This window comes from Macaca nemestrina, chromosome 15, assembly GCF_043159975.1.
Source record: "Macaca nemestrina isolate mMacNem1 chromosome 15, mMacNem.hap1, whole genome shotgun sequence".
Lineage (NCBI taxonomy): Eukaryota > Metazoa > Chordata > Mammalia > Primates > Cercopithecidae > Macaca > Macaca nemestrina.
This window is the reverse complement of record NC_092139.1, coordinates 82,763,471-82,784,283: the sequence shown is the minus strand read 5'-3', so window position 1 is coordinate 82,784,283 and position 20,813 is coordinate 82,763,471. Positions and strand designations below refer to the sequence as shown.

General features: G+C 42.5%; 1 long non-coding RNA gene across 1 annotated transcript; it reads right to left on the bottom strand.

Annotated features, from left to right (window-relative positions):
- Window positions 1-1,296: 1,296 nt before the first annotated feature.
- LOC105466289 (uncharacterized) lies at window positions 1,297-9,399 on the bottom strand. Its single transcript, XR_978081.3, has 3 exons — window positions 9,112-9,399; window positions 3,307-3,423; window positions 1,297-1,649 (listed from the first exon to the last, which is right to left on the bottom strand). It is a non-coding gene; the product is annotated as an uncharacterized lncRNA (long non-coding RNA).
- Window positions 9,400-20,813: the final 11,414 nt, after the last annotated feature.

Here is a 20,813-nt window from a genome sequence, read left to right as displayed (position 1 = left end):
AGAATGAAAGTGAGAACTCCCACTATTAAGTGAGATTCTAAGAGCTGGTGGGGGGCAGTAAGGGAGCAGACCACCCCTCCTACTGTCTTATGTCCAATTTCTGCCTCCAAAGAAAGAAATAAAAATGAAAAGGCAGAAATGAAATCCAGAAGCAGACAGCCCGGCACCACACCCTTGGCTTGGTAGTTAAAGATCAACCCCTGACCTAATTGGTTACATTATCTATAGATTACAGACATTGTATAGAAAGGCACTGTGAAAATCCCCATCCTGTTCTGTTCCAATCTAATTACTGGTGCATGCAACCCCCAGTCATGTACTCCCTGCTTGCTCAATCAATCACGACCTTCTCAAGTGGACTCCCTTAGAGTTGTGAGCCCTTAAAAGGGACAGGAATTGCTCACTCAGGGAGCTCAGCTCTTGAGATAGGAGTCTTGCCAATGCTCCTGGCCAAATAAACTACTTCCTTCTTTAACTCGTTGTCTGAGGGATTTTGTCTGCAGCTTGTCCTGCTACACACCTAGCTCATTTCATGGGAGACACTTAAGAGAGCACTGTGTTCTCATTGTATGATGACATTCCTAAGCTGTTGCCTTAGAAAGGCTCAAAGAGAGAGCCTTTTCTTATAATATGAACATTGGCTCAGCCTGCATCCTTGATGCCTCTGTCGATTTGGCAAGAGGCACCCACAGGTAACACAGTGTAGCCCGGGGCAGGTCTGTCGGTCTGTCCATGCCAGGCCTCTCTTATCGTCTACACTGGGCAACCCCACTTGTCCCACCATAACCATGTGATGCAGGGGGAGCAGGAAAGGAGGGGGCTCTTCCTGACAGGGGCAGGTTGTCAGGAGTTGGAATCCTGGTGGATCTGTCTGTCATGTTCACATCCAGGTCATGGCTGGTGGAATAAAAGTTTGAGTTGTAGGGACCAAGTGTGTCTACTCAGATGTGAATCCAAGGGGCTTAAGCTGTTCTCTGGTTTCCTCACGGGCTGGGGGTCTATACAAATGCCATGTGCCTGATCTGGGGGGTCAGAATTTCTAATGGGGATGTCACCTTGTGGTAAAATCAAGGCAGATCATTATTTTTTTTTTTATTTTTGGCGTAACTGCTGGGCACTCTCTTTACAGAGCTGCATTAAAATCGATGAGCAGCTGTTTGATGGGTTAAACTCCCCCATCTCCTTTTACAAGAGGCAGGTTTACTACACCACCAAGCATGGCCCTCAGCGAGCTATTGTTGTAACCGAGTAAGGTAAAGAGAAATGCCACACTCTGAGGTGAATTCAGGAGTCCTTTATTAGCTGGCGACTGAGAGACAGCTACTGCTCAAAATTCTCTCTGCCCCGAAGAAGGGGCTAGATTTGTTTTACTACCATGGTTTGAATAGGGGAGGGGGAGCTTAGCTAAAGCAATTTTTACAGAAGCAGTACTGGCAAAAGTTAAAAAAATAATTGGTTACAAAGGCAGTTACAAAAAATAAACAGTTCCAGGTGCAGGGACTTAAACTATCACAAAGAGATAAATGCATGGGCTTCAGGTGTCATCCACCCGAGTGCATCCCCAGGAGCTGCCGGTTCAGCTTGCCTCAGTATCTTATCAGCAAGTGCATCCCTGGATGTGCTTGGAGTCAGCTTTCATTAGTTATGCCCTTAAGGGAGGGAGGAAAAGGGGCTGTAAGTGAAGGAACTAAAATGGAGTCTGTCTGACTCTCTCAGCTAAGAGAGACAATCAGGTTAAAACAAGACAGGGTATCACATTCTCCACTCGTGTTTTGGGGGAATCAAATCATTGATTCCTTGATTATAACAAGGGAGTTATATTGGGTTCCAGGATACATAAGTTTGATAGAAGCTATGCGCTGCTTTATAAAGTTAAGAAACCAATTTAATAGACAAGCCCCAAATGCTAAACCTAACAAGAGGAGGAGAAGGGGTCCTGCCAATCCAGTAATTAGAATAGTTAGCGTGGATTCCAGTTAAACACACTTTGGTACTGGGGGTGTTATTTTCTCGCTCCTGTTGGCATCTATCCAGATTTTCTTGAACTTTTTGGAGAGTATCTTTTATGACTCCAGACTGATTGGCATAGAAGAAACAACTCTCTCCCAGAGCAGCACATAATCCTCCTTGGGAGAGAAATAGCAGATCTAAGCCTCGGTGATTTTGAAGGACTACTTCAGCTAGAGACTCTACCTGGGTATGCAGTATATTTATGGCTTATTGGAGATTGCTTAAATCTGCATCTACTTGTTGGGACAGGGACATTAGTCCAGTTTCCCCTTGAACCAGGGCAGCTGTGCCAATGGCTGCTGATCCAGCTATGCTAAGGCCTGCCTGAAGGGGCACAAGGAGTGGGGCAGCTCGGCCAAACCTGGAATGTAATTCAGGGGGAGCAATGAGAAGTTGTCCTTCTGGCCTGCTGTACACGTAGACCTGGGGGAGCACATGAACCAACACGCACAGAAGAGGCCCCAGTTCGTCCCATTGATGCAGCTAGTGAGGCCTGAAGTGCAGGTCAGCCAGGTATAGTTGGGTGCCTGGTAGGAGACTGAGGTGTTTAAGTAAGTAAGTAAGTACAGACTTATTAAAGGTAGCCTGAAAGGGAGAAGCAGAGAAGTTATACCTGCAGCTAATTAGACAGGAGGCATTTCCTGACACATCTCCTAGTGTAAGGGCATGGGGCCGTGTATGACAAGGAAGAGGGTTAACTTTGAACATGGCTTCTACTCCTAACCCAACATAATGTGGGGGTTTGGCCTTTAAGCACAACCAGCAATCTTGGGCTAGCTTAGGCTGGGTGCTGTATCCCGTCCAGAATGGACATCAGGCTGGGTTGAAGAAGTCATTGTAACTGAGATCTGGGAAAAAGGAGTGGCAGCGGGATAGTTAAATCGGCCCTGTCTGGGTATCTTTGGAAAATAGGGTCACCTAAATCTGTTAAAGGCCCGATTGGCTTAGGAGGGCTTCATGGGACCAGGACCTTTTTCTGAATGGTGAACATAGTTCCAGCGTCAAATCCCGAAATATAAGGCCTTAATCCCCATGACATATCATAATACCATTGAGCTGAATTAGAGTTCCGGACAGTTACAGTGAGAGGGTTACAATTTCTTATGGTACACGGTCTAGGATGGGAAGTACGAGTTATGGAAAGGGTTGAGGACCAGATTGATCCTTCAGGATAAGTGGCTAGGGTTACACACGACCAGTGAGGACAGAAAAACTGGTAAGAATCTCGACAGCTAGAGTCAGGGTGATTTCCAGGACAGAGGTAAAAGTCAAATGCCTTCGAGTCCTTTTTCTCACCTTTAGAGCTCTCACATCCAGTCCGACTTCCTGTGTGTCTGAATCCTGCAGTATGGTCGACATTTCCCGCTGCCATGACCAGTAGATTGCATCGTTCTTCATGGGTATGGGCAGGCTCTGGGAACAAAGCACATAAATCAACTGCAAAAGAGACTTCCTTGGAGGTTCCTGCCTTCCAAGTAGTGTTTGCAAACACACGTCCTTTCGTGAAAGAAGTGAGGAGAGAAGAGTAGGATGGAGCAGAGAGTATAATAGGTGGAAACAAACAAAAGAGGTAAATAAAAAGGATTAATTTGATGGCTTCATTTGACTTAGGTGCAGTTTTAAGGGACCTGGCCCTGGCTTGGTGACCCATGTTTTCTGCTGGGCTCTATTGGCTTCCTTGATGTGAGAGTGATGAATCCAAGCAGGGATGCCCTCTACCTCCAGAGCCGTCAGCATGGTGAGAATGACAGTATGAGGTCCCTTCCAGGCAGGAGTGAGTCATTCTTTCTGGAACTTTTAAACATATACCAGGTCACCTGGCTGGAAAGAGTGGCAGGGTCCAGTCTGGTCAGGAACTGGATTGGAGTGTGCTACCTGGGCAAGCAACCGGATGATATCTCATACCTTCTTGAATTTTACTGGCCTGAAGATCTGAAATTTGTTTTTCTTCTCCTGGGGCATATTCTGGGTGGTCTGGCAAGTCAGGTTGTGGAAAGGACACTGCAGGCAGCCGGGTCAGAGGGGAAACTGGGAGCCGAGCTGCCTCCCGAGCTGCAGATTCTGCTCTTTGGTTACCACAGGCAATGGGCATGCTCTCTTTGATGTGCTTTGCAGTGAAGTACAGCCACCTGCTGAAGAAGCCAAACACCTTCAAGCAGGGCCAAAATTTCTTCTGTGTTTTTAATAGTATTTCCTGCTGAGGTGAGTAGCCCTCACTCTTGATCGATGGCTCCGTGTACATGTACAGTAGCAAAAGCATACCTGCTGTCGGTGTAAATGTTAATACGTTTGTCCTTACCCAATCAGAGAGCCTGAGTGAGGGTGACCAATTCAGCCTTCTGTGCTGAGGTACCTGCCGGCAATATCTGGACCCAGTGTATATCTGTCTCCATAGTAATGGCTACACCAGCTTTTCGTACTCCCTGTTCAAGGAAGCTGCTACCATCTGTAAACATAGTGGTGTCTGCCTCCTTTAGGGGCATATCTTGGAGATCAGGTCAGCCAGTTTCCGTAGTCTCTAATAGTTCTTGGCAGTCATGGACAGGTGTGGTAAGGTCTGGATCAGGGAGCAAGGTAGCTGGATTTAAACACCTGTCTCTTGGTGGTGGGAGTGAGGATTTGCAGGACGGCTTTCTTTCTACCACTGGTTAGTGCTCTTTTTCTTTTGTTTATCTCGTACCCTAGGTAGGAAACTCTGGGAAGAGAAAGCTGGGCCTTCTTGGCTGAGATCCGATACCTGAGTTCCTGGAGAAGGTCAAGCAGGTTCCTAGTATGTTGCAGGCAGCAGTCAGTAGTTTCAGTAGCTAATAAAAGGTCGTCCACTTACTGGAGAAGAGTGTAGTTAGGGTGACTGACTCAGAATGGTATGAGGGCTTGTTGGAGGGCTTCTTCAAAAACTGTAGGGGAATTTTTAAAACTTTGGGGTAATCGAGCCCAGGTTAATTGGGTGGTGTCTCCCGAGCCAGGATCTGTCCATTCAAAAGCCAAGATAGGTTGGCTTTTGGGGGCCAGAGGAATAGCAAAGAAGGCATCCTTTAAGTCAAGGACAGTGTATACTGTATGTTCTGGTGGGAGTAGGCTGAGTAAAGTATAAGGGTTAGGGACAGTTGGATGGACAGTAACTGTCCACTTGTTAACTTCTCTCAAGTCCTGTACAGGCTGGTAATCATTTGTTCTGTGTTTCTGTACTGGCAAAAATGGAGTATTCCAGGCGGACTGACAAGGTGTGAGTATACCAGCTTGTAACTGTGGCTGAATATGGGGATTTATCCCCTCTCTAGCCTGCTGACTCATAGGATGTTGTTTTACCTGTACTGGCGGGGTGGTGGCCAGGAACTCTACAACTACTGGTAGATGGTGCTTTGCCAGTCCTGGTGGGTTTGACTCAGCCCAGACTGGAGGAAAGAGAGTCTGTAAATCAGTAGGAAAGGATTAGTTTTATTCTCCAGCGGTTGTGAGGCTGAAATGAAGAGATATTCTTCTGACGGGGAGTGGTTAGCAGGAGATGAGCAGTAGGGGGCGTTGTGTCCCCTAAAGTGAGGTGAGCTTGTTGGGCCGAGAAGGAGATAGACGCCTACAGCTTATAAAGCAGGTCTCGTCCAAGGAGTGCTGAGGGGCACTCTGGAACTACAAGAAATGCGTGGATTACTCTTTTGTGTCCCAAATTCACCTCTCAGGAGTGGGTGACAGGGTATTTCTGAATAGCTCCAGTAGCCCCTTGCACAGCCACCTTTTTATTAGAGACACTGCCCAAGGGCATTTGCAGCACTGAGTGTTCCACTCCAGTATCAATTAAGAAGCATACAGGCTGGCCCCCCAACTGTGGCAGTCACCATGGTTTCCCAGGGGCCAAGGGAGAGGGAGCCCCAGCCCCGTCAATCATCAAATTCCTCTGCAGTGGGGAGGGTGAGGGCTTTTCTCTTCTCTGGTTTTTCTTCTGGTTTTAACGGGCATTCCTTTTTCCAGTGTCCAATCTACTTGCAATAAGCACATTGGTTTTTTTGTAGGGGAGCTTGCTCACCATTTTGGCCTTTTTGGTGGGGACATGGGATCTCCTGGCCAGTGCTCTGTGCTGGGGGCCCTTCCCTCCTGGCTTCTTGGATGGCAGCCACTAAGATTTTTGCTTGTCTTTTTGACACTTTGTTAGCAGCCTTTTTAGCTGCCTGAGCTGCCTGTTTTTGCTTTTCAAACTCTTGATTGTCAAAAACTTTCTGGGCTATTTCTAAAAGCTGACTGATGTTCATTCCAGCAAATCCCTCTAATTTTTAAATTTTTTTCTAATATCAGGGGCTGCCTGAGCCACAAATGCCAAATTAACAGCACAGCTATTCTTGGGAGCCACCAGGTCAAAAGGGGTGTAAGTCAAATAGGCCTCCTGGAGGCATTCCAAAAACACTCCTGGTGACTCATCAGGACCCTGGACAACTTCAGTTGCCTTACATAAATTTATGGGTTTTTGAGCAGCTCCTTTGATACTAGTGAGGAGATACTGGTGAAAATCATCCAAGGCTCTCTTCCCCACTGAGGAGTTTGGATCCCAGTTAGGCTGGGTAGAGGGAAAAACTTCCTCAAGGAAGTCTTGGGCTTTCTCCTCTGGTCTACTGGCTGATGTAACGAAATACTTCCTAGACTCTCTCTGGATATGGTCCCTGTCTTCAGAAGTGAAAAGGATTAAAAGGAGTTGCTGACAGTCATCCCAGATGGGCTGGTGAGTCAGGAGCACAGACTCCATCAGTGAGGTCAAGACCTGGGGCTTTTCAGAAAAGGGAGGATTATGAGATTTCCGATTGTATGGGTCAGAAGTAGAGAAGGGGACATAAACTAAAAGTGGAGCAGAGCGCTCACTGCCCAGAGGGATTTGTGCCTCTCTCAGCAGGAGAAGGGGGGCTACCTCCTTCTGCTGAGGCCATAATCAGGAGGCTATAGACAGAGAGGTCACAGGGGATGTAGTCAAAGAGACTAGGGAAGATTCTGGGAGAGCAGGAGGGTTGTAGGGGGGCGGACATGGGTGAGAAAAATTTTCCTCTTCTTTAGAAGGAGGCAGTACAGGAGGAGATGAGGGAGTTGAGGGTTGGGGCAAAAGTGCGGTCTGGCTCAAAAGGACCTTGGAGGTGGGATCATGAATGATGCATGAGCGGAGCCATGCAGGAGGACTCTGGACAAAACTCAGCCATTGATCAATATAGGGAAACTGATTGGGGTGACCGGGAGTTCCAGCAATGACCCGCCACACAGACTGAACAGCTGTGGGGTTCAGTGACCCTTCTGGGAGCCACCCAGTTCCAAGCTGTGGCCATTCTACTTCAGAGAGTGTCCAGAGTTTGGCTTTCTTAAGGCAGACTCCGTAATCCTCTGAGAAACCTGGAGAGAAATTCTGTAACATATATTGGAGAGGGCTCCAATCTTTACGGGGCCGGGAAGAAGAGCTCCCCATTCTGGAGGCAATTAACAAGTTCTAAGCAGAAATATTAAACCCAGCATGAACAGAGAAATTCACGATCTGGGGAGCAGTAGTACCGGCAGAACAGAAGTATTATAGCCAGAAGAAGTAGGAAAACAACTATAGCCAACACTTCTGGCCTCATAAGTTCTGTTTCTTTAAGTTTTGAGATCTAGGAGGAGGAAAAGAGGTGAGTCTGAGGCCAATGGGACCTACGTGATCCCCTCCTCCTTTCTGACTTATAGCCCAAATATCTTTGGTGTCTCCACAACTCAAAGGCAAAATATTCAAACTCGGCCCTTTCTTTTAAGGGTTTTAGGAGGGAGAGTAGAGTCAAGTCTTGGAGGCACTGGACTTGCTGTAACAGAGGAAAACAAGATGTGCGGGGTAAGGGATGGGGATGAGGAGGAAAGGGGCCACTCAGATCTCTCCTAAGTTAGGAGAGTAGCCACAGAGGGATAGAATAAGAGACCAGGTGCAGCAAGGCGGTACAGGCATAGGTTTCTCTGCACAGTGCCTTATCTAAGGGCATGGGAAAACTTATGGGATGACAGAAAAGGTGAGCAAGGAGGTCTGCAGGGTGGCTATTTTGAATCCACAACTGTTCTAAGGAGGAGGTAGTCCAGTCACTGGGGCCTGCGGCGTGGCAATCCAAATGCCAGCAATCTTTACTGTGTCAGAAATCCCAAATGGGTGAATGTTTCCCACACCCCTCCCCACAACAACACCAGATTTCTTTCTGACAGAAAAGGCAGGACTGGGAAGGCCAGCCCAAATGACTGATGAGAAATTTGACCTCCTGCGTTGGAAAATCTGCACTCAGGACTTTGAAGAAGTCCTTGCCCAGTAGTTTTGGGCAATATCGATGACCTGACATGTGAAACTTAGACAGACACCAGACAGGACAAAAGACACTGGGGTATACAAATAATCATGACAATTTTTATAGACAGACAAGGGGAGGGGGTCCCGTGATGGGATCAGTTAGATGCTCACCTGGCCAATCCCCCGGAGGGGACTTAGGCTCCTCTTGGCATTCGCAGGCTGGTATAAAACCCCGGCTCAGATCAAGCTATGCCCGATGCTGTCTTAAGCCTTATGAGGTCGCCACGGAACCGCAGGGGAGGGCCCACTCAAACTCTATAGCTTTCACCATGGAGCTCCAAACTGGAAATTCAGACACAAGCCCTTGAACTCCACATTCACACACCCACTCACACAGAGTTTATTACAGTTCTTTATTCCTGTTCTAAAACAGAGGTCTCCCAGAGACCTGAATGAGAGAAGAAGAGAAAGAGAGGGCGAGAGAGTGACTAGTCTTACAGAGAAGCCTGACAGAAACCAGGACTCTGTCCTCCAGTGTCCTGGAATGTGAACAGAATCAGAGGGATTCCCTCGTCAGGGCTGCTTCCCTCCCAGAGAAACAGAATCAGACAGAAACCAGAAACCAGGACTCTGCCTTCCAGCATCCGGGAATGTGGGCAGAGTCAGAAGGATGCTCTCATCAGGGCCATTTCCTTCCCAGAGAAACAGAGTGAGACAGAAACCAGAAACCAGAAACCAGGACTCTGCCTTCCAGCATCCTAGAATATGGGCAGAATCAGAGGGATGCCCTCCTCAGGGCTGCTTCCCTCCCAGAGAAAGAATCAGATCTGACTTACCTTCTCAGGACCAGAAATGGGGGACTCAGGAGTTGATTTTGGTGGGCACACACGGGCAGTCGATCCATTCCCCTCTGGAAGATGGTGGCCTATGTGGCCCTGGAACTTCTTCAGGTGGCACCCCCCAATAAGCCCACCATCTGTCTGGGGGAGCCCTGAGAGAGTCCGGCACTCACCCCGTGGCGATTAGCTCACTGGGGCCTCCAAATGTAACCGAGCGAGGTATGGAGAAATGCCACACTCTGAAACGAATTCAGGAGTCCTTTATTAGTGGGAGACTGAGAGACAGCTAGTGCTCAAAATTCTTTCTGCCCCGAAGGGGTTAGATTTGTTTTTATACCATGGTTTGAATAGGGGAGGGGGAGCTTAGCTGAAGCAATTTTTACAGAAGCAGTACTGGCAAAAAGTTAAAAAAATAATTGGCTACAAAGGCAGTTACAAAAAATAAACAGTTCCAGGTGCAGGGGCTTAAACTATCACAAAGAGATAAATGCAGGGGCTTTAGGCACCATCCACCAAGTGCATTCCCAGGAGCTGCTGGTTCAGCTTGCCTCAATATCTTATCAGTAAGTGCATACCTGGATGTGCTTGGAGTCAGCTTGCACTAGTTATGGCATTAAGGGAGGGAAGAAAAGGGGGCTGTAAGTGAAGGAACTAAAATGGAGTCTGTCTGGTTCTCTCAGCTAAGAGAGACAATCAGGTTAAAACAAGGTAGGGTATAACACTATGGTGAGAGCAGACACACGGGAGTCTCTACAGACGGGGGCCTGAAAAGACTAGGATGGGCCCAGGACCCAGACCCAAACATGGACTCCCTCTTGGCTCTGTCTTAAAGCTTTTTTCTATGAGTGACTCAAAGGTTTGCCCCCCAAAATCTGGCCTTCATTAGTCCCAATGACATCTCGTTAGGTATAAATCCCTGTTTACAAACTTGTAGAAATATCAAAGAAGACCTTTGTGTTGTCTTTACTTTACACTAGGCTGTATTTATTCATGTTGCTACAGTTTGTATTGTTTTAACTATTTGCCCCAGGTGTCTTCTGTAGCAGGTGGCTTCACTGTACTGCCAGAGTTTCTCTGAGACTTAAAAGCCACTACTTAAAAGCCACTACTACTAGGGAGATTTGTACACAAAAATAGGGAAGATGTTACATGAAAAATAGATTACATTGTTCCATGCATTTGTCTGCAATGTGTCATCTCAGAGAACTCATCCTTGTAGTTCATCAGGGCATAAGCCATGCCTTCACATGTCTTTGTAGTGTTCTATAAAAGGAGGTCTTTTCCCAGAGTGGTTTAACCTTTCAATGTTGGTGGAGCCTGCCATAGTAACATTCTATTTTCATTTTAGCTGTAATGCAGAAAACATTATGTGTGTCTTGATTGGCTGTAACAGTTTACTTGGGCTTCCATAACCCAATACCATGGACTGAAGGTCTCATAATTCTGGAGGCTAGACATTCAACATCAAGCTATTGGCTGGAGTGGTTTCTTTAATGCCTCTTGCTACTTGAGATGAGATGACCACCTTCTATTTCTGTTTTCACAGGGTCTTCCCTTGAGCCTCTCTGTGTCTTTACTCTTTTTAAAAGACTCCAGTCATATTAGATTAGGGTCCACTTTACTTAACTTACTTAATCATAGTCACCTTTTTAAGGACCATATGTCCAAACACTCTCTCACAATTTGAGGATGATTACATTATATATGCCTGAGTATATCAACATATAAATATTAGAATATCAACATATAAATTTGGGAGAAAAGACAATTTAGAACATAATCTGCATTAATCCCCTGTTGATGGTAGATTCCCAGGAAAGTGATTACTGGGTGAAAGAATATACATATGTAAAATTTTTATAGCTACAGGCAGATGACTTTCCACAAGGTCTGTGGCAAGTATATTGCTATCAGCAGTCCCTGAATATAGCTGCTTCTCTGGACCCAGCCTACCCTGGATGTTAACATTCTTTGAATTTTTTGACCATCTCAGGTCTGTGGGGCAAATAAAAACACATTGTTCCTTTTATTTCCAGTTTTCCAACTGATATTTTTGAGTCACCTTTTAGTAGTTATTTTAAATATGGATTTGGGTTTTCTGTTCCTCAAGTTATCTGTGTGTTCTCATCTCTGCAGAGGACTTTTTTGGAGAACTCAGTGGGAAAATGCACTTCATACAGGCTATTAACACTGATGGGTGCTGTTGCTTCACAGCTGACAAAATTTCATGAGAATTTCTTGAATTCTCAAGAATTTCAGTGATTAGATTGTCACCCACCCCCATATAAAAATTTTTAAAAAGTCTAAAACTTTTTTTTTGTCAGGCACACGCATGTCCTCCACATTCACAAGAAGAAATGTCTGTGCCTGGACATGGTGGCTCACACCTGTAATCCCAGCACTTGGGATGTCAAGTGGATCACCTGAGGTCAGGAGTTCGAGACCAGCCTGACCAACATGGAGAAACCCCGTTTCTACCAAAAATGCAAAATTAGTCAGGTGTGGTGATGCATGCCTGTAAGCCCAGCTACTTGGGAGGCTGAGGCAGGAGAATCATTTGAACCCAAGAGGCAGAGGTTGCAGTGAGCTGAGATTGCACCACTGCACTCCAAGCTGGGCAATGAGAGTGAAACTCCATAAAAAAAAAAAAAAAAAAAAAAAGAAGGAAAAGAATAGTAGAATGTATGTTCATGCTTCTGGCTTTTGGGGCTTTTCCAAAGAGTGGTTTCTGTCTGCCATGACACGGAATACTCAAAGACATGGTTGTATACTTCAAATGACAGTTTGATTTGGCTGAGACCAAAGATCATAAAAGAAAATGAATCTTGAGAAAAGATTTGAGAGATCTTCAGAATTTCTAGGCCAACCAGAATGTGTCAGACTCCCTCTGGACAAAGCCACTATATAAAAACTGTGACTGGTAATTTTTTTAAATGTCCAAGTTTAATGGACATATATAACATAATATAATATAATCAGTCAAAAATTACAATATATACAAAGTATTAGGGTATCATGGCCCATAAAAAAAACAAGATAAATATCCAGAAATCTACCCTAAAGAAATGGAGCTGTATAAATTACCTAAATTTTTTTAAAATAATTATCTAAATGGTACTCAGTGAGCAAAATGTGTGCACAGACAACTAAATAAAGTCAAAAAAAAGTGAGAACATACACAATAAGATAAAAAATAGTAAAAAGCAAATTACGGAGTTGAAGAATATAAAAATAAATAATGCCTGAGAAATTGTCAAATTAAGAAAAAAGCATAAAAATGTAAAAGTTCAACAAATTTTAACTAGGATAAACACAAAAAGATTCATAATGAGAAAAATTATAAGCAAAGTTTTGAAAGTCACAGACTAGTAGATAATCTTGAAAGCCAAAAAAGAAAAGCATGTGTTATTTATAAGGGTGCTTCTATGAGACAATCAGTGAATCTACTGCAAGAATCTTGCTGGCAGAAGGGACAGTGGTAATATAGTCAATGTTCTGAAAGAACACAAACTTTTAAGTAATAATACTATATCCAGATAAACTATTTATCAAAATGAAGAAAAAGTAAAGTCCTTTAATGATGACCACATACTACAAAGCATATCGCCACTACGCCTGCACTACCAGAAATGCTAAAGAGAGTTTTTCTCATTAAAAATAAAGTGATGCTAAACAGCATTGCAAAATTACATGAAAGTACATAGCTCTCTGGAAAAGACATATACAGGCAAAAAACCAAAGTTCTGATGAATTCCAATGATGGTTCATAAAACATATGTAATTATGTTGTATAATTAAAAAACAAAAGCCTAAAAATATTCAAAAACCTTTGTTAATGATATATAATATAAAAAGATATTAGTGACATCAATAATATAAAGTTGAGGCAGATGGAAAGAGGAAGAATATGTGTATGCAACTAAAGTTGAGTTGTTACTGGCCAGGCATGGTGGCTCATGGCTGAAATCCCAGCATTTTGGGAGGCCGAGGCAGGTGGATCACTTGAGGTCAGAAGTTTGAGACCAGCCTGGCCAACATGGTGAAACTCCATCTCTACTAAAATTACAAAAAAATTAGCTGGGCATGGTGACAGGCACCTGTAATCCCAGTTACTCGGGAAACTGAGGCAAGGGAATCACTTAAACCTGGGAGGCAGGGTTTGCAGTGAGCTGAGACCACGCCATTACACTCTAGCCTGGGCGACAGAGTGAGACTCCATCAAAAAAAAAAAAAGTTAATTTAAAATATATTGTAACTTTAAGAGGTTTTATGGGCCAGGTGCGGTGGCTCACGCCTATAATCCCAGCACTTTGGGAGGCTGAGGCGGGTGAATCACGAGGTCAGGATTTCAAGACTAGCTTGGCCAACATGGTGAAACCCCCCCATCTCTACTAAAAACACAAAAAATTAGCCAGGCGGTGGTGGGCGCCCGTAATCCCAGTTCCTGGGAAGGTTGAGGAAGGAGAATCATTTGAACTCAAGAGGCAGAGGCTGCAATGAGTTGAGATCGTGCCACTGCACTCCAGCATGGGCTACAGTGTGAGACTCTGTCTCAAAAAGAAAAAAAAAAAAAAAAAAAAAAAAGAGAGAGAGAGAGAGATTTCTATGTAATCCCCATGGCAACTACAAGGAAAATATTTACAGAGACCCGCACACACACACACACACACACAAATACATTAAAGCATGTCACTACAAAAATCAACACAAAAATGAAGATTAAAAAGAGTGAGTAAAGGGGACCACATAGCTATAAAAATCAAAGAAAACAATGAGAAAAGTAAGTTCTTCACTTTCAAAAACCTATTTTAATATTTATGAACTAAACTTTTCAATCAAAACGTGTAAATTGAATAGAGGGATTAATAAACAAAGCCCAACTGCATCCTCTCCGTAAGTGACTCGCTTTAAATCTAATGTCAAAACTAGACTGAAAGTAGCATGAAAGTAGACTTTTGATGTAAATGGTAATCCAACGAAAGCAGTGCTAGTCACAACTGTGTTAGGAAAAATACATTTTGGTCATAGTTCATAAAATAAACTTTAAGTCTAAACTGTCACAGGAGACAAAGAAGGCCATTAAATAATAATAAAAGGGTTTATTCACTGAGAACTTATGAAATTCTATTATATATATGTATGTATATATATATATGTGTATATATAATTCTCACACCAGTGTTCCCAAATGTATAAAGCAAACATTGAAATAATTATTACAATAGACAGAAAAATAATAATAGTAGAATACTTTAATTCAAACTTTCAGTAATAATTAATAAAACTAGCCAAAATATTAATAAGAAAACAGAAGGTTTGAAAACACTAGAGAAAAATTAGACCTAATGGGCTTATACAGAATACACAACAACAGCAAAACATACAGTTTTCTCAATAGCTCATAAAACATTCTCCTAGATACACCACCTATTAGGCCACAAAATGAGACTTAACAATTTTTTTAAAAAATAGATCTTAAAGACTATTATTTCTGATAGAAATGGAATAAAACTAGAGATCAATAACAGAAGAAAACAAAAATATCAACATATACATGGAAATTAAACAACTCACTTTTGAGCATGCTCATGTTCAAGTGTTGTAAGGCTTAATATTGTGAAGATGTTCATGCTGCCTAGTGAGGTACAGATTCAAAGCAATCCCTTTACAATTAACAATTTTTTTTAAGAAATAGAAAAAAACCCCAACAAATTATATGGAATCTCAAGGGACAATAAAGAGCCCAAAAATGTTTAAAAAAAGAAGTAATGTTAGTGACCTCACCTTTTCTAACTTCAAAGCAAATTACAAAGCTACAGTAATAAAAACAGTTTGGTGATGGCATAAAAATAGGCAAGTTTTCTAATAAAACACAATGTAGCACAAATGCAAACTTCATACATATGGGTAAATAGTTATTTGGACAACTATATTCATTGAAGTATTATTCTCAAAGGCCAATATTTGAAAGCAAAACAAACTTTCCTCATTGAATGAATGAATAAATACCATTGTAATATAAAAATAATGGAAAACTACTCAGCTTTTGAAAGCAGAAAATCTTGTAACATCCACAATAAAGATAAACCTTGAGGATGAGATGTTAAGTAAACTTAGCCACAATAAAGCAGATACTCTATGATTCCACATATATGTCATATCTAAAGTATTGGAACTCTTAGAAAATGGAATGGTTTTTATCAGGAGCCAGGTGGCAAAACAAATGGGCATTATTAATTTATTTCATGTGTATTGAGTAAAACAAAAAAGTTTTACAGATATGTTGTTTAACAATGTAAATACACTTAACGTGATTAAACTATATAAGAAAAGATATTTAAGATTCTAAATTTTATGTTATGTATTTTTACCAGAATCAAAATTAAAAATGACACCTGAGGACAGGGTGTGGTGGCTCATGCCTGTAATCCCAGCACTCTGGGAGGCTGAGGTGTGCATATCACTTGAGGTCAAGAACTCAAGACCAGCCTGGCCCCATCTTTACTAAAAATACAAAAATTAGCCAGGCATGGTGGTGCATGCCTTTAATCCCAGCTACTCAGGAGGCTGAAGCAGGAGAATTGCTTGAACCTGGGAGGTGGATGTTGCAGTGAGCCGAGATTGTGCCACTGCATTTTGGACAACAGAGCCAAACATTGTCTTAAATAAATAAATAAGACACCTAGAAGAGATACAGTTACAAACTTTCTGAATAACTACCTTCAAACCAAAAACTGTTTCTTTCACACTAAGATAATATAAGATAAAGATGTTGAAATTAAGACAATTTCCATAACTACTCACCTAGACAGAATCTATTATTGGCCACCAGCCAAGAACAAAACTATACAAATCATAAACAAAATAGGGATAATATTTATACAAGCAAACAAACAGGTAATTATATTGACAAAGGATGTAGGACTGGTTCATAGTTGACTTTGGTCCCACACTGTCTTAAGGTGTACAGAGTTGAATATTGTCACACAAAATTATAATGTATAAATTAAAACTAAAAACAGTAAACTGATGTAAAGTGACCTATCCTAAAAAATGAAACACACAAATAGAAAATTGCAAACAAAGTTAAAATTAACATTAGCTCCCACAATTCTGATTTGAATACTGTAATTCAAAACCATAATTAATAGGTAGAAACTAGAAACACAACTGATGTGAGGAGCCCACTCTAAAAAATACAGAAATATAAAATACAACACATAATGAAGGGAAACTTTAACCCATAAAATCCTGAATAAAAATAGAAAGGAATTCTAGATAACTACAATTTTCAACTGTAACTGTGCGTCCACGAAAAGCATGAATTTTGAATCATTTGGATACAGTTAGGGCAACAACATTTCAAAGCAAACACATTATAATTACTCATAAAGAGCTTTAATGAGAAAGTTTTTAAAAATAAGCATTAAACTAATATTAGAGAAACTTAAATTATGCTACTGATACATTGATACATTGCTGCATTTTTTTTTTTTTTTTTTTTTGAGACCAAGTTTCATTCTTCTTGCCCAGGTTGGAGGGCAATGGTGCAATTTCGGCTCACTATAACCTCCACTTCCCAAGGTCAAGCTATTCTGCCTCAGCCTCCTGAGTAGCTGGGATTACAGGCATGCACCACCATGCCTGGCTAATTTTGTATTTTTCTTAGAGACGGGATTTCTCCATGTTGGTCAGGCTGGTCTCAAACTTCCAACATCAGCTGATCCACCCACCTCGGCCTCCCAAAGTGCAGGGATTACAGGCATGAGCCATCACGCCTGGCCCATTGCTGCTTTTCTTACAAAATGTTAAGGCTGTAATCTAGCCTTTAGAAGAAGAGTCTCACATTTCTAAATACAGTAACTATATATAGTAAATACAGTATAAAACATTATTATATAAAATAAAATTGGGAATAAGTTGTGCTATTATTTAGTTAAAAGTTGAGGAAACTGGGTGGGGCATGGTGGCTCATGCCTGTAATCCCAGCACTCTGGGAGGCCGAGGTGGGTGGATCACAAGGTCAGGAGATCGAGACCATCCTGGCTAACATGGTGAAACCCTAAATCTACTAAAAAATACAAAAAATTAGCCAGGTATGGTGGTGGGTGCCTGTAGTCCCAGCTACTCAGGAAGCTGAAGCAGGAGAAAGGCATGAACCTGGGAGGCGGAGCCTGCAGTGAGTCGAGATGGTGCCACTGCACTCCAGACTGGGAGAGAGAGTGAGACTCCGTCTCAAAAAAAAAAAAAAAAAAAAAGTTGAGGAAACTGGAAGAAAATGCTAATGATAATATTGTGCCTACAGTTAGTGAAACATACAAGACAAATACTTTAGTAAATTATGTAATTTATATATAACATATACATTTGAGCACATTATTTTATTTATTTATTTATTTATGACAGAGTCTCACTCTGTTGCCCAGGCTGGTGTGCAGTGGCATGATCTTGGCTCACTGCAACCTCTACCTCCCAGGTTCAAGCAATTCTCCTGCCTCAGCCTCCTGAGTAGCTAGGATTACAGGTCCCCGCCACCACACCTGGCTAATTTTTTTGTATTTTTAGTAGAGTTGGGGTCTCACTATGTTGGCCAGGCTGGTCCCAAACTCCTGACCTCGTGATCCACCTGCCTCTGCCTCCCAAAGTGCTGGGATTACAGGTGTGAGCCACTGTGCCAGGCCTTGAGCATGTTATTATAGAACTTCTGAAACTAAGATTACAGACAAATTACAGACATAAGGCAATTCAGAAAGTGAAAACACAGCCATGGTAGTCTTCATGTTAAAGAAGACAGAATCATAAAATAATAAGTGAGAAATAAGGTAATAATTGGGAATTCAAAATATATTGCGCTGTTGGGAAAAAGCCCCCCAAAATCTGGCCATAAACTGACCCCAAAACTGGTCATAAACAAAGTCTCTGCAGCACTGTCTCATGTTCATGATGGCCATTATGTCCACGCTGGAAGGTTGTGGGTATATGGGAATGAGGGCAAGGAACACCTGGCCCGCCCAGGGCAGAAAACCACTTAAAGGCATTTTTAAGCCACAAACAATAGCATGAGCAATCTGTGCCTTAACAACATGCTCCTGCTGCAGTTAACTAGCCCAACCTATTCCTTTAATTTGGCCCATCCCTTCATTTCCCATAAGGGATACTTTTGGCTAATTTAATATCTATAGACACAATGCTAACGACTGGCTTGCTGTTAATAAATACGTGGGTAAATCTCTGTTTGGGGCTCTCAGCTCTGAAGGCTGTGAGACACTTGCTTTCCTACTTCGCACCTCTATATTTCTGTGTGTGTGTCTTTAATTCCTCTAGCGCCTCTAGGTTAGGGTCTCCCCAACTGAGCTGGTCTTGGCAAATGGTGCCCATTCGTGGGGGCTCAAATCAAGGTCGAAGGGTCACTGGAGCGATGGTTGAAATGGAAAACTAAACTAGAGGACACCCGAGTACTCTTAAAGCAATCCCCATGGTAAGAAAGAAGGGGACCTCGGAATCATCAGGGTAACAATGGCACAAGTGTGGGGTCTGGTTCGTTCCACCTTGGAACTTTTTCACACTGATGATGAGGAGGAAGGATAGTATAATGAAGTAACAGAAGAGTCACAGACCAGGTTTATTTGCCAGCTAAAGCTAAAGTGGGAAAGGAGGGAGAGGTTCATCCCACCCTTCTGCACCCCCCTCCTTATTATTTTGAAGAAAAAGGCCCTCCAGATATTTCTTTTCCAGAGGACACTGGGTGAAAAGTGGTTGCCCCAGTGACTATTTGAGCAGTGCTTCTAGCGACCCTTGGTTCTATTCAGGCAGGAATTCAGCAAGCTAGAAGAGAGGGTGATTTAGAGGCCTGGCAGTTCCCTGTTAGAATACACACCCCAGATCAACAGGGAAATACTATAGCTACATTTGAGCCTCTTCCTTTTAAATTACTCAAAGAATTTAAACAAGTTATAAATTAGTACAGACCAGGTTCTCCTTTTGTAATGGGACTGTTAAAGAATGTTGCTGTTTCCAGTCGGATGATTCCTACTGACTGGGATGCTCTTACTTGAGTCTGCCTAACTCCTGCTCAGTTCTTACAATTTAAAATTTGGTGGGCAGAATAAGCTTCCATTCAGGCTGCTCACAATGTCAAGGCCCAATCTTGAATTAATATAACTGCAGGCCAACTTTTGGGGGTTGGTGGCTGGGCTGGTTTAGATGCACAACTGGTCATGCAGGATGATGTCATGGAACAGCTTAGAGGAGTGTGCATTAGAGCTTGGGAAAAAATCACTTCAGGTGGAGAAAAATATCTTTCCTTTAGTGCTGTAAAACAGGGACCCAAAGAACTATACGTTGATTATATTGCTTGGTTACAGAAGTCTCTTAAAAAGATGATTGCAGATTCGGCTGCTCAGGATATAGTGTTGCAGTTATTAGCGTTCAACAATGCTAATCTGGATTGTGAGGCTGCTCTGTGACCTATCAGAGGGAAAGCACATTTAGTTGATTATATCAAAGCCTGTGATGGTGTCAGAGGTAATCTACATAAAGCTACTTTGTTGGCAGAGGCAATGGCAGGACTGGGAGTGGATAAAGAAAATACTCCATTTCCTGGAGCTTGTTTTAACTGTGGGAAGCATGATCATACTAAAAAAGAATGTAGAAAAAATCAGCAAGTCAGGCCTCCAGATAGTGGAAAAAAGAAAATTGCTGAGCCCGAAATATGTCCAAAATGCAAAAAAGGAAAACAATAGGCTAATCAGTGTCACTCTAAGTTTGATAAAGAAGGGAACTCGATTTCAGGAAATGCCATGAGGGGCCTGTCCTGGGCTCTGTTCTAAACTGAGGCATTTCCAGCTCAGGTCATTCCCTCACCCCTGTACAATGTCTGTCTCCTGCCACAGCCAGTAGTGTTGCAGTAGATTTATGCTGCAGAAAAGCTGTGAGACTCCTGCCTGGGGAGCCCCCTCAAAAGGTCCCAATGGTAGTCTGTGGACCCTTGCCAGCAGGGACAATAGGATTACTTTTAGCAAGGTCTAGTTTAAGTTTAAAAGGGGTACAAATACATATAGGAGTCATTGATTCAGATTACAATGGGGAAATTCAAATTGTTATATCTACTTCTGTTCCGTGGAAAGCAGAGCCAGGAGAGTACATAGCACAGCTCCTGATTGTGCTGTATGTGGGAATGGGGAAAAGTGAAATTAAACAAACAGGAGGATTTGGAAACACAAATAAACAAGGCAAAGCAGCTTATTGGGTAAATCAAATTACTGATAAACGTCCTACCTGTGAAATAACTATTCAGGGAAAGAAATGTAAAGGTTTGATAGATACAGGAGCAGACATTTCAATCATTTCTCTACAGCACTGACCGTCCACGTGGCCAATTCAACCCGTTCAATTTAACATAGTTGGAGTTGGTAAAACCACTAAAGTATATCAAAGTGGTTGTATTTTGCTTTGTGAAGGGCCCAATGGACAACCTGAGACTATGCAACTAATTATAACTTCTGTACTTATAAATTTATGGGGAAGAGACTTATTACAACAATGGGGAGCACAAGTTCTATTAGAAAGACAAAATTCCCGCCAAAGATTAGGAAATAATTTTTGATGGTGGCCATGCTTAAGTCTCCAGAACCTATACCTTTAAAATGGTTAACAGATAAGCCAATTTGGATAGAACAATGGCTGCTAAGTAAAGAGAA